The sequence below is a fragment of the Dermacentor variabilis genome, chromosome 5, assembly GCF_050947875.1.
Source record: "Dermacentor variabilis isolate Ectoservices chromosome 5, ASM5094787v1, whole genome shotgun sequence".
Lineage (NCBI taxonomy): Eukaryota > Metazoa > Arthropoda > Arachnida > Ixodida > Ixodidae > Dermacentor > Dermacentor variabilis.
This window is the reverse complement of record NC_134572.1, coordinates 176,433,534-176,447,728: the sequence shown is the minus strand read 5'-3', so window position 1 is coordinate 176,447,728 and position 14,195 is coordinate 176,433,534.

Here is a 14,195-nt window from a genome sequence, read left to right as displayed (position 1 = left end):
AAAAAATTGCGCTGGGCAGGTCATGTAATGCGCAGACTAGATAACCGTTGGATCATTAGGGTTGCAGAATGGGTACCAAGAGAAGGGAAGCACAGTAGAGGACGGCAGAAGACTAGATGGACTGACGAAGTTAGGAAATTTGCGGGAGCTCTTTGGAATCGGCTAGCGCAGGACAGGGGTAATTGGAGATCGCAGGGAGAGGCCTTCGTCCTGAATTGGACATAAATAGGCTGCTGCTGCTGCTGATGATGATGATGACGACCCTTCTATACGTCAAGACGCAAATGTTTCTTGGAGTGATTATCGATTGGAACCTCACATGTTCGCCTCAAGTGAAAACACTTGAGTGAGAAGATTTCCTCGGCGTTGCACGTATTCCGATTTTTAGCCGGATCACAGTGGGGCAGAAACTGTCGATCAATGGTGCTCTTCCATAAGGCCTACGTCAACAGAAAACTACGATATTACCTCTCGATCCTGCACAAGTCTTCCACAAGCAAGAGAAAACTTGAGGCAGCAGGGAACAACTGAGCGGGGTCGTCCCGCTCAGGAACTGTAGCAGAAGCTGGATGCCTGCCCCTTGAAATACTGTCTTCACAGGACACATTTCCGATGCACCTCCGCAACGTCATGCGTAGGAAGACTCAATTTTTAAAGGATATTTCTAGAACCCGCGATACATCTAGCTCTGGACAGGCCGTCGGAAGCATTTCTATTTCGATTCCTGCTCACGCGTCGCAAATTATGCCACGAAAAATTTCACCATGGACACTTTTCCCACTGGAAATTGTGCCATATATCCCTGGAATCAGTGCGAAAAAGAAAATCTCTCAAGCAGCGACTTATCAGATAGCTTTGGAATATATGCACAAAGAATACGCAGCCGCACGCACATTTTCACAGATGGCTCTACAACTCCACATCGCCCATCGTGCGGAGTTTTTGTCCCCTCGAGAAGGCAACGATAATAGTTTCGACTTGAACGAGCGACATCATCTACTTCAGCAGAGCTATTTGGCATTAAGGAGGCCCTTGTGTATGTACTTCCACAGCGGCCGCCATAGACATGGGCGATTTTCCCGGATTCAAAAGCAGCCCTACAAAGTATATGGAACAGGCACAAGTGTTGCAATAATCAACCTGAAGCATTTGACGTTGCTTATCTTCACCACAAGGCTAAGATTGCTGGGTATTGCATCAAGTTCCAGTGGATACCTGGCCATGCCGGCATTTCAGGAAATGAAATACCGGATGAAACTGCCCGAAATGGACGCCAATACCACAATTCGAAAAGAACTTTTTTTTACAGAAGCCGACGCTTCAAACAAGGCAAAATATGCCTATCAAGAAAAAGACCGCATCTTGAATCTGCTGCTTCACCAAGATAACTTCCTGCATTACATTCCCCCAGAAATGAGACCGAAAATTCCACGACCACTTCCTCGACACTTGGAGACTTTGTACCATCGTCTTCGACTAAACGTGGCATACACGAACAATTATTATCGGTAACGCATAGGACTTAAAACTAGCCGCTACTGTTATAACTGTGGCAACTAAGAGACAACGGAGCACATATTACTAGAATGCCCGGCGTACCGCGACGACAGACAATTTTTGAGCAACAAATGGACATAATTTGCCACGAACCGTTAACGTTACCTAAGGTAATTGCAAATGCAATCAGGAACACCTTAGACTTCCATCAACCAAATGACCAGGCAGGATTCCGTGAAGGCTACTCAACAATAGACCATATTCACACTATCAACCAGGTGATAGAAAAATGTGCGGAATATAACCAACCTCTATATAGAGCTTTCATTGATTACGAGAAAGCGTTTGATTCAATCGAAACCCCAGCAGTCATGGAGGCACTGCGGAATCAGGGTGTAGACGAGCCGTATGTAAAAATACTGAAAGATATCTATAGCGGCTCCACGGCCACCGTAGTCCTCCATAATGAAAGCACCAAAATCCCAATGAAGAAAGGCGTCAGGCAGGGAGATACAATCTCTCCAATGGTATTCACAGCGTGTTTACAGGAGGTATTCAGAGACTTGGATTGGGAAGAATAGGGGATAAATGTTAATGGAGAATACCTTAGTAACTTGCGATTCGCTGATGATATTGCCTTGCTTAGTAACTCAGGGGACCAACTGCAATGCATGCTCACTGACCTGGAGAGGCAAAGCCGAAGGGTAGGTCTAAAAATTAATCTGCATATAACTAAAGTAATCTTTAACAGTCTCGGAAGAGAACAGCAGAACAATAGGTAGTGAAGCAGTGGAAGTGGTAAGGGAATACATCTACTTAGGACAGGTAGTGACTGCGGATCCGGATCATGAGATTGAAATAATCAGAAGAATAAGAATGGGCTGGGGTGCGTTTGGCAGGCATTCTCAGATCATGAACAGCAAGTTGCCATTATTCCTCAAGAGAAAAGTTTATAACCAGCTGTGTCTTACCAGTACTCACGTACGGGGCAGAAACCTGGAGGCTTACGAAAAGGATCCTGCTTAAATTGAGGACGACACAACGAGCTATGGAAAGAAGAATGATAGGTGTAACGTTAATGGATAAGAAAAGAGCAGATTGGGTGAGGGAACAAACGCGAGTTAATGTTATCTTAGTTGAAATCAAGAAAAAGAAATGGGCACGGGCAGGACACGTGATGAGGAAAGAAGATAACCGATGGTCATTAAGAGTTAAGGAATGGATTCCAAGGGAAGGGAAACGTAGCAGAGGGCGGCAGAAAGTTAGGTGGGTGGATGAGATTAAGAAGTTTGCAGGGACAACATGGCCACAATTAGTTCATGACCGGGGTAGTTAGAGAAGTATGGGAGAAGCCTTTGCCCTGCGGTGGGCGTAACCAGGCTGATGATGATGATGATGTTAACGTTACCGAGCACCTTAGGTCCAATGTCCGGCCGTTCAAAACAGGGGCGGGTTTTAGATTTATTGTTCAAATACCTGTCATAAATTGGTCTAATAGGATAACATTAAAGATTGCACACTTCATATACGAAAGCCTGAATTTACCCGGCATGTCACCTGTAAATATTAGTATCAGGTCAACTTGCACATTTCATATTTATTTTTATTCTCTTTTTCTCCCACTCTCCTCTGGAATATTATTCTCATTTCCCATCCCTATACAGAGAAGCATATGCCAGCGGTTCTGTACGCGCCGGCAAAATTCTCTCTTTTTCTATGGGTCCCTCTCTCTCTCTCTCTCCACGATTGATTCCACCATGCTGAGAAGGAAACAAATGTTAGACTGACGGTTTTCGGCCTACGAACAGTGCCCAGCGCTTGAAACGCGATACTACGAAAGCGTGGCTGCCGGCACTTCTTGCGACGTGGTCTCGCGTGGAAAAAAAAGAACACTGGGAGAACAGTAGAAAACGAAAGCACTCCTGACGCTTGCTCACTACGCGAGGCACGCAAAAACGAAAATGAGGTGAAAGAATGGTGAAACAAACGATTTACAATTTGGACTGCTTGCGAAGTGTGACTTGTATAGTGTAACGCTCGTTGTAACTAAAACAGCTTCGCTGTTCGACCTGTTCGCTGTTCAAGGACTGGAAGAGGTGGTGATATTTTTTTTTTTTACAGCAATTGTTAGCAGCTTTTTTCTTTTATATAAAAAACAAACGCACTTTTGTATACGGCTGCTTAAGCGCTATTTTAGATTATTTTTACAGCGAAGCTGTTAAGGGATACTTCCCCAAGGATTGTGTTCGGGTCTCGACACAAAGATCGAGCGTTCTCCGCTGGCGTCCGCGTCCTAGTAATGGTAGTAGTGATTTTTAAGATGAAAGGAAGAGAAAAGTGCAGTGCCGTAACTGTCTCTCAAGGGAGGGCACCTCAACAGCGTCCTTTTTTGGCGTCCTCTGGCATCCTCTGGCGTCCGAAGTTGCCGGCACCACCCTCTTCATCCGGTTATATATATTTAGTGCGTTGGCTAGGCCTTGTCGAAACCCTCTCCATTTGAGCGTGCTTTTCGCCTCTTGTGAACCAATGAGATAAGAAAACCACTCAATGTAGGCAATGTTATTAGTCTATAAAGCAAACAATATAACCTCCCATAAAGGAGGAGAGCTTCCGATTGGTCTGTTCAGAGAACGCGGGGGGTCACCGCCCGATGCATGCGTCGGCGTTTACGTAATTTTGACGCGAGGAGCATGGAATAAAACTTGTTGGAGTAGTATTACGTTATGGGCCCCTGCTTGAATACCGGCGCTTTTTGAGCACAAGCAAAGGGTGATCACGTTTGCGCTGCTGCCCCCGCGTATGCCTAGCTGTGACACCTCATCTCACAGGTTGGTTGCAGCACTGCGAAAGCTAGCCGGATTTCAACCACTCAGGAAGGCGAATTCCTCCGCGTTGTTTTAGTCGGCGCTCGCATTCAGCCATCTTCTAATCGCTTTTCTATTTAATTATGGGGTTTTATGTGTCAAAACCACAATCTAATTATGAGGCACGCCCTAGTGGGGGACTCCGGAAATTTGGACCACGTGGCATTCTTTAACGTGCTCCTAAATCTAAGTACACGGGTGCTTTCGCATTTCGGCCCCATTGAAATGCGGCCGGCGTGGCCGGGGTTCCATTCAGCGACCTCGTGCGCAACACCATAGCAACTAAGCAAGCACGGCGCTTCCTAATCGCTTGGAAGCCCGTACCGCGAAATCATGCGATTCTCAGAGGGAGCAAGTTAGAACCCGGACAGGTCGAGCTCAAACATTTTTTTACGTTAATATTTTGTCGTTGCCTAACGCCAAATACATCGCAACGCACTGTCTTAGTAGTACTTTCGTTCGCTTGCATTTTGTAGCGTCCTTACTGGGTGTCCGCGATCTACGATTTCTCCTCACGGAAGCCGCTAAAAACATCAAAGATAGTCCCTCTCTTGTACGGTGCGTTGTGTTTTTATGGGCACTACGTCGTTTCAGAGCGAAACTGTATATGGCTCGTATCTCGGGATTACGTCGCGGCGTGGTCCGTCAGCAGAATACGCTATGCGGCAAAGCTAACTTTTTTGCGACTACCTTGTAGCTCTCAGTGCATCTACGAAAAAATCAATTTGTAAGAACCCGCTAAGACGACTCCGAGATTACACCAAGTTTCATTTACTTGTCCTAATGATATAGTTTACTGTGCAGTTGTAAACGTTTCCCAACGTCAATACATGCGCTTTTACGGAACGAGAAGGGTTACAAAAAATGGCTTAGCTCGTGCTTCAATGAAATTATCTCAAACACATTTTACAATGTTTGCCTGCTCAAACCAGTACACAACCGCAAGCATGTTTATCTGAGCCGGTATCATGGACATTTATAAGTCGCAGTTTTGGTACAAATACCATGATGCCGCTGCTACGACGACTTTATGAAACGGACAGCCCCATGTTTTAGGGATGCGTCTGTATTGCACAGGCAGGGTTTTTCAGCAACCATCATGTTACAGCGCAAAAGAAAAGAAAGAGACAAATTCAAATACGACAGTTGTTTAACATATGCAGAAATGCAGAACGCTGCACAGGAAAGATTTTCAAATGTGCACTGCAGAAAGACATGCATTAAATATGCAGCCTTTTTTGAGAAAATTGCCGGCATTATTTATATGTAATCTGCAGGATTTCATTTCCCAAAAGCTGATTGCGAACCGTCAACTTCGGTTATTGCAGATTACAGGGAAGGAAGCGGCTAAGGCGGTTTTGGATCACCTCTGGGAGCTACAAATTTTGGCTTTTGGAGGAGGTTTGGAGCATCAATTGTCCGTTTTGGAGCAGTAACACGCGTTTTTAAGCAGCCTCACAAAGGTCAATATGAGTGAAATACAAGCATATCGCGAAAAGATGTTCCTTATTTGATTTGCCGAACACTGTTAGGTAACGGCAAATCAGTTCTGCGGCAGTCCACAAGACGAGCGAAATTCATGACAGGAAAAAATTGTCATCCACCTGACTGCAGCATGAAGCTGCAAAGGAATCCCACCCATCCTGGTTTCTCAGAAACCACCATAAGAGACGTACTTGATGTGTGAACTAAATGTGGCCAAGAAAATATAACCGAGGGCTTTGATCATGGGAGTGGCTTGTAGTTCTAGTTGGTACATGGTTATACTAGGAGAATGCCAGCAAACATGAAAGTAAAAAAAAAATCGAGAAACAGACAGACAATGTGACAGGAAGGTCATAATAATATTTGGGGTTTTACGTGCCAAAACCACTTTCTGATTATGAGGCACGCCGTAGTGGAGGACTCCGGAAATTTTGACCACCTGGGGTTCTTTAACGTGCACCTAAATCTAAGCACACGGGTGTTTTCGCATTTCGCCCCCATCGAAATGCGGCCGCCGTGGCCGGGATTCGATCCCGCGACCTCGTGCTCAGCAGCCCAACACCATAGCCACTGAGCAACCACGGCGGGTCAGGAAGGTCAGGACCAAGTGACAACATAGGCTTGTGGTGATGATATTCTTTTTTTTTGTTATGGACAAGCAAGTAGCACACAACTTTAATGAACTAACATTTATTACCGTACTTTAACGTGCCCATGCACAACTTGTGGAATACGCCCAGAAATGACCGCCAACCGCGTATACAGCGACCTAGGTCTTGTGTGATCCTTTCTTCCGAGAAAAAAAAAGCATCAAGACGCCTGTGATTTTTTTTTCAATCCTTGTGACAACGTGTCCCCGCACCAATAATGAAGTGGTCTCAGACGTAACCGTCGTCATCTAGTGCAATACGTTGTCGGGCCCTTGGGCCCTCTCTGCAGCGCGCACGGGGGAAGCCTTTGAAACGCGCGCCACAACGGCACTCGTCGCATGGAGCATGCGCACCGATCGCGTATCGTGACAACTCGCGCGGGGACTGCCGGGAAGGCGGCTGCCCGATAAGAAGGCAGTCAAAACGGCACTCGAGGCTTTTTGCGGGGGCGCGGGCCTGGGGAGGCGCTGGTGGGGCGTGGCCCGTCTATGTGTCTTTCCGAGCGTGCTGCAGAGCTGGGGGAAAAGCATTTTTGCATTGTGTCCATTGTGTCCGCGGAAAGAGTGCTGTTGTCGTTCGCTTTTGGGACTGTATCTGCGCGCCTGATTCGGTGCTTCCTTGCTTTCTGCGCTCTATGCATTCTGTCATCGACCGAAAGATTGTGTTGGTTGATGGTTTGTAACGGCCGTTCTTTCGTCGCTCTCCTTGGCTTGCATATTTTGTTGTCTCGCTCTTCTGCTGCTTGTTTCTTTGCCTTGTTCTTTTCTGCTATTGGCCACGAGGCTGCTGTAATTGTTTGAGTGTTTCATTATATCGTAAATTAAAGCGGTTTTTGTTCTTTGCGCCACTGGACCTTTGTCGTGCTGGTCGCGGCTCGCGGACCCCCTGAGCGAAGGCGAGGGGCCTTCTACGTATATTGCGAATGTACAAACCTGGGTCACGGTACTGTACCAGTTCGGAAAGCAACCGTTACACGATCGCGCTACTTCGAGTTTGATAGGGAGCGAAAATGAGCGCCTAAAACTGCTCGCGCGGCGAGTAAAAGCGCAGAATAAATACGAAAATACCGCAGAGAAAATAGGAAGTTACGCACTGATCATTAGATGTTTGCCAGGCTTTCACATTGCTTGCCCAGAAAAAGCTCTAAGATATTCTTGAAAAAAAGAAAGGAATGAAAATGTTCTTTAAATTTTCGGTCTGCTTCGCCAACCAATATTTTCAATAAGCTCGATTACTCGGGCTTATTCGAAATTCCACCACAGGCGCCATAACGACAACGCAAGACGGCTACCGATATTTCGTGCGCTTAACGATGGTTAATAAAATGTTTGAACCTGGCCTGTGCATGTGGCTTCGGGAACGTCATTGCCCCAAACGCAATTTCCGAGGTTCGCGGTTACGCCTAGCGTTTGATTGCGACCGCAATTTGGCCGCTAAAGTTCGGTATTTATGAAACTTTAAACCCTTGGTTTGCCTTCTGCGGTGGCATGTCTGATGTTTGTGTGCTGTGGCCGGGCAGAGAACAGTGTAGCCTGAGTGTAAATTTGAGTGACGATTACGGTTGCCATTGAATATTGGCGACCATAAAGCGTGGTGAAACAGCTTGCAGGTCGCTGGTCGGCGTGACACACTATCATCCCGGTGACCGGACATGGTGGACGTGCGAAAGAGATTTAGAACGTCGCACGCATGGCCTTCGCCCATTATTCATTGCAGATGTACCGATACGGTGCAAAATCGAGTGCTAAACTGCATCAAGAATCAAATGAGCTACATGTTGAGCAGACTGCGCGACCTTATTTATTCGGTATATCCTTATTTCCCTCCGACTGCCCCCATGAAATGAGTGCCAGTTCAAATTGATGATGATGATGTGTGGTGTTTTATGGCTTAAGGGCCAGGTTTGGCCAAAGAGCGCCATGACAAGTGGTAATGTTGACGATGTATTATGGATGGCGTGCAAAATGAATTCCTCATGGTAGATGTCACATGGCTGTAAAAGGGCCTAAAATCTGTAGCTGTAAGTGGCGTAGAATATATGGTTGCTAAAGTAATGATGGTGACTAGGCAGTGATGTGGGCTATGGCAATGGGCTGTCGTTAAACATTACGCAATAAAACAACACTGACACCAGAGTTTCAAGAGAGCCCTTGAACCCTTGAAGGCAGGGCTGTTAGTCACGTGCTAAAAATTGCCTGGCCAAATGATTTTCAGAATGTCGGTTCCGGCTATAAAAATCTAGGACTATTTGCAGTTTAAAAAGCGGTTCGTCACTAAGAAAAAATGCAGGATGGAGAGGTATATTTTCCCGATATGCAGAAGGGAAATACTTTTTCCTCTCTTTTTCTAATGCAGTGCACTGGATAGGAACGTGGAGGATTGTCGAGCTATCGCCGCACCTACTACAAGTAGGAGGATCCCCGCCAGTCAAGAGGTAGTAGGGAGTACTTTAAGTGTGCCCTATTCTTAATCGGCAAAGAAGTACTTCCTTGTACCGTGCTCTTTTGTCACTTATCCAATTCAGCAATCTTGGTTTTATAATATGTAACTTATTCAGTGTTTGTGTATCCCACTCTGCTTGCCAATGGTTCTTCAATTTAGGCGCAGAAAGGGCTTTAGGTCTGTGGCAGGAAAGGGGATATTTCCATCTGTGTCGCTAAAACTCACTGACGTAGCGTTTTCGTCAGCAGCTACGTTGCCTTTTATACCTTTATGGCCAGATACCCAGCATAGGATAATCGCTTGGTTGCATATACATGCGGAGCACAACAAACTATACAGCTCATTCAAAACGGGATTCTTATGCTTTCGTAAGCTAATCAGGGCTCTCACGACACTTAATGAGTCTGTAAAGACAACAGCCTTAGCGACATTTCTGCGCCTTATGTGTTTAATAGCCGAAAGTATACCGTATGCTTCTGGGTTAAAGATATTGGTGTGTAGGTTTAGTGGCCCTGATATTCAAAATTAGGGTCCGAGAGCTGCATAAGCAACACCAGCAGGAGACTTCGAAGCATCTGTGTAATATTCGTCACAGGAATGATTCTCTTTAAGTTCAATAAAATGTGACTGTATGTGAGCCTCAGGTGCTCGTTTCGATAATTCTAAGAAAGAGATGCCACATTGGATAGTTTGTCACTCCCAAGGTGGTGGAAGTCGAGAGGGGGCCATTAAGACGTTCTCTAAAAGAGAGACCCCTGTTTTTTCTGAGAGTGCTTCCAACCGGAGGGACAGAGGAGGCTGGACACCTGGGCGGTTACGGAATAGCCTGGCCGTGGAGGAGTCGTGAATACTGAATGACATGGATGATCCGCAGTTGATTTTACCTTCAAGGCATATGAAAGACACAAATATGCCATTTGGTAGTATAGGGACCATTCATTAGATTCGACTAAAGGCTTCGCACAGGACTAGTTCTAAAGGCGCCTGTTGCAAGGCGGATGCCTAAGTGGTGGACAGGATCTAGCATGTTTAGAGTAATAGGTCCAGCAGAATTATAGACTATGGCCCCATAGTCAAGGCGTGTAAATATTAGACTTTTGTACAACTTTATTAGGCATCTCCTGTCGCTTCCCCAAGCTGTGCGTGACAACAGCTTCAGCAGATTTATAGTCTTGAGGCACTTTGCCTTAAGCTACTTCAGGTGTGGCACAAAAGTTAGCTTACTGTCTAGAAGGATCCCCCAGAATTTGTGTTCACAGCTCACAGATAACCGTTCTCCACTGAGATTGATTTCAGGGTCCGCCAGTATCTCTCTTTCATTAGAGAACAGGACGCACGTACTTTTTTTCGGATTTAGCCTAAAGCCATTTTCGTCCGCCCACTTAGACAATTTATTTATGCAAAGCTGTACATGTCGCTCGCAGATACTTAGATTACATGATTTAAAACCTATCTGGATGTCATCTACTTATACAGAATAAAATATACTACGTGGTATGGCAGTCTGGATAGAGTTTATTGTGACAATAAAAAGAGTGCAGCTGAGGACACCTCCTTGTGGAACACCAGCCTCTTGCGTAAATGGACGAGACAGAACGTTACCAACTCTAACACGGAACGTGCGATTGGAGTGGTAACTCTGAATGATGTATAGCAAGTTGCCTCGAACTCCCATTTCAGACAGATCACGGAGGATTCCAAAGCGCCAGGTTGTGTCGTATGCCTTCTCCATATCTAAAAATACGGACAGGAAAAACTGTTTGTGGACAAAGGCATCACGGATATTTGTCTCGATGCGGACAAGGTCATCTGTTGTGGACCTACCCTCTCTAAAACCGCACTGTAAGGGATCGAGTATCTTGTTGCTTTCAAGAAAATGGATGAGGCCACGGTTAATCATTTTCTCAAATAATTTGCATATACAACTAGTCAGAGCTATAGGCATATAACTGTTGGGTGAGGAAGGGTCCTTGCCCCTTTTTGAGAATAGGGATTACGATTGCTTCTTTCCAAACAGAAGGAATGTAGCCTGCAGAGAACATGGAATTGAAGAGTGACAGTGGTGTTTTTTTGGGGGGTTTCGGGGTGTAAGTGTCTGATCATCTCATACATTATCCTGTCACTTCCTGGAGCGGACTTATTGCAACAGTTCAGTGAGGCCTGGAACTCAGCCATTCCAAATGGACGATTGTATACTTCGTTGGATGTGCTTTTCCGACCCAAATTCATCTGTTCTGCTAGTCGCTGGTATTTTAGGAATGTATCTGTGTAATGAGATTTACTGGAAATGTGCTCGAAATGTGCTCCAAGACAATCTGCCTGATCCTCCAAGGTGTCTCCTTGTGTATTTAATAAAGGTAAGGGATGAGTTTCGCGGCTTTTTATTTTGTTAACCCTGTTCCAGGCTTTTCGTTCGTCTGTATATGAATTGATGCTGCTTATGTAGTTTTTCCAACTTTCCCGTTTAGCGCGGCGGCGCGTTCTTCTACCTTGCGATTTCATCGCCTTGAAATTAATTAGATTCTCTGTGGTTGGTGAGTTACGCAGGAGATTCCAAGCCTTGTTTTGCTTTTTTCTGGCTTCCCTACAACTCCTTATTCCACCATGAAATACGTCGTTTCGAGGGCGACCCTTTTGTTTGGGGGGTACATACTGACGCAGCGTCAATAATGAACGCTGTTATGTATGCTACCGCGTCGTCTCGGCTAAGTTCACAGATATCATTCCAGGGCAGATGCGTTAGTTCGCGAAACTTCGTCCAGTCGGCTGAATCAAATTTCCATCGAGGAACATGTGCTGGACACTCACTTTGTTTTTAAGGTTTAGGACGATGGGGAAGTGATCACTGCCATAAGGGTTATTAATGACATCCAACTGGATATATGGCACAATTGTACTAGACGCTATGCTTAGGTCTATCGAAGAAAATGTTTTATGTGTAGAGCTGTAAAATGTTGGCTTTTTCTTGTTAAGCAAGCAGGAACTTGAAGTGAATAGGATGTTTTCTATAAGCCATCCTCTCACATCACAGCGTGAGTCACCCCACAGTGTGCTATGTGCGTTTAGATCACCGACGACTATGTAAGGGTGACGCAGCTCATCAATAAAGCTTTGAAATGTTGTGCTAGAGAGTTCATAACTTGGGGGGATGTGTACAGACGTGATGGTAACTAGTTTATTGAATAGAACTGCTTCGATAGCAACTGCCTAACGAGGAGTTTGAAGTAGCAGTTGCCGACAAGCAACGCCTCTGTCGACTATTATTGCTACCCCGCCGGACGATGCAACATCATCATCTCGGTCTTTCCGGAAAATAGCGTATTGCCTAAGAAAGTTTGTTCGTGTACATTTAAGATGTGTCTGCTGAACACACAGCACCTTTGGATTGTATTTGTGTAAGAGCTCTTTGACATCGTTGAGGATGTGGATCAGACCTCTCACGTTCCCGTGTAATATTTGTGTATCCATATTGTTTGCGTTTATGTGCCGTGTGTCCAGAGATATCACTTAGGTTGGCTCAAGGGACCTTCCCAGGCCCCTTGATGCGGGGTATTTCTTTTTTGTTGGCGCGCTCCAGAGAGCAACGCCGTTCCTTCGGCGTCTGAGACGCCGGAGAAGTTTTCGTTACATCCATCGCCTCTTCAGAGGCGCTGGATGACGCCCGCTCAGCGGGCACGTGCGGGGGTTTTCCGGGCCTGTCTGCACGAGCAGTGGCCCTGGGACCGGCAGGCTTGGAGGACTGCTGGCCCTTCGAGGTAGGGGGCGGAAGAGCCGTGGCTGCTCCCGCCAGGGGGGCTGATGGCGTAACCGCCGTCACACTCCGTGTGACTTGAGCGGCCGCCTGAAGATTTAGCGCTGCCCCCCGGCGCGCCACATCGGTGTAGGAAGGACTGGACTGGTTTTGGAGTGCGAAACGCTTACGTGCCTCTGGAAATGATAGGTTGAGTTTTACTTCCAGTTCTATGATTTGTTTCTCTTTTTTCCAAGTAGGGCACGATCGTGAGTAGGCGGGGTGGTCTCCTTCACAGTTGGCACAGTGGTTTGTTGATGTACACATGTCAGAAGCGTGTTCAGAAGAACTACACTTGGCACAAGTAGCACGTCCTCTGCAGTTCTGCGACCCATGCCCAAAGCGCTGACACTTGAAGCATCGACGCGGATTTGGGATATACGGTCTCACGCGAAGCTTACAGTAACCGGTTTCTATTGTTTCAGGTGGGTTGCAGGTTCCGAAAGTTATGATTATGTGTTTGGTAGGTATTTGCTTGTCATCACGCCTCAATGTTATTCTTTGAACTTTGACTACGTTCTGGTCTTGCCATCCTTCAAGTAGTTCGATTTCGCTCAGTTCGAGGAGGTCTTCTTCTGAGACGACCCCGCGCACTGTGTTCATTGATCTGTGTGGGCCCACTGAGACGGGAATTTCCCCAAATGGTACAACTTTCGACAGTTTGTCATACTGCACTTTGTCGCGGAGTTCGAGAAGAAGATCGCCACTTCCCATCTTCGTTACCTTATAGCCTGGGCCAATTGCTTCAGTGAGAGATTTTGCTACAACAAATGGTGAGATCATTCTGACCGTTTTCTTATCGTTCTGACTATGTACAACGTGGTACTTTGGAAACGATTGTTTTGGCTGCATGAAGAATGTGAATGTTTCGGTGTGCCACCTCTTCAGGGAGCGATCAGGTAGCGGAGGAAAGTTATTTGCCATATAGGGCAGGGAAATTCGGCGGCGATGGTGGCCACCCACCACTGAGTCCAACAAGAGGACGCTGCAAGGTTGGAAGAATACCTGCAGACGCCAGCCTTGCCTCGCCGCTATAACCTAATATATATATATATACCCAAGGCAGGATATATTACACGCGGTTAACCATTGCCGCCAGAAAATACGGAAGTAATAAGAAGTGAAGAGAAGACAGGAAAAATGTAAAAGTGGGAGAGAAAGACGAAGGTTGGAGAGGAGGACAAGGAAAGGCGACTGCCGATTTTCTCCAGGCGGGTCAGTCTGGAGGTGCCGTCTATGTGAAGCCGAGGCCGAAGAGGTGTGTTGCCTCCGCCGGGGAGCCTTAAAGGTCCAGACACCCAGCTTCGGCTCAACCCCCAGGATCCCCTTTTCCCCAGACACGGCTAAGCCGCGTACGGCTACATGCGGGAGGGTCCAACCCTCGTGTGCTCGGGTAGCCAGTTGAAATTACCTTGAGTTGGTCCGTGCGTACGCAAACATGTAAAACGTTTTCTCACACATTCATAA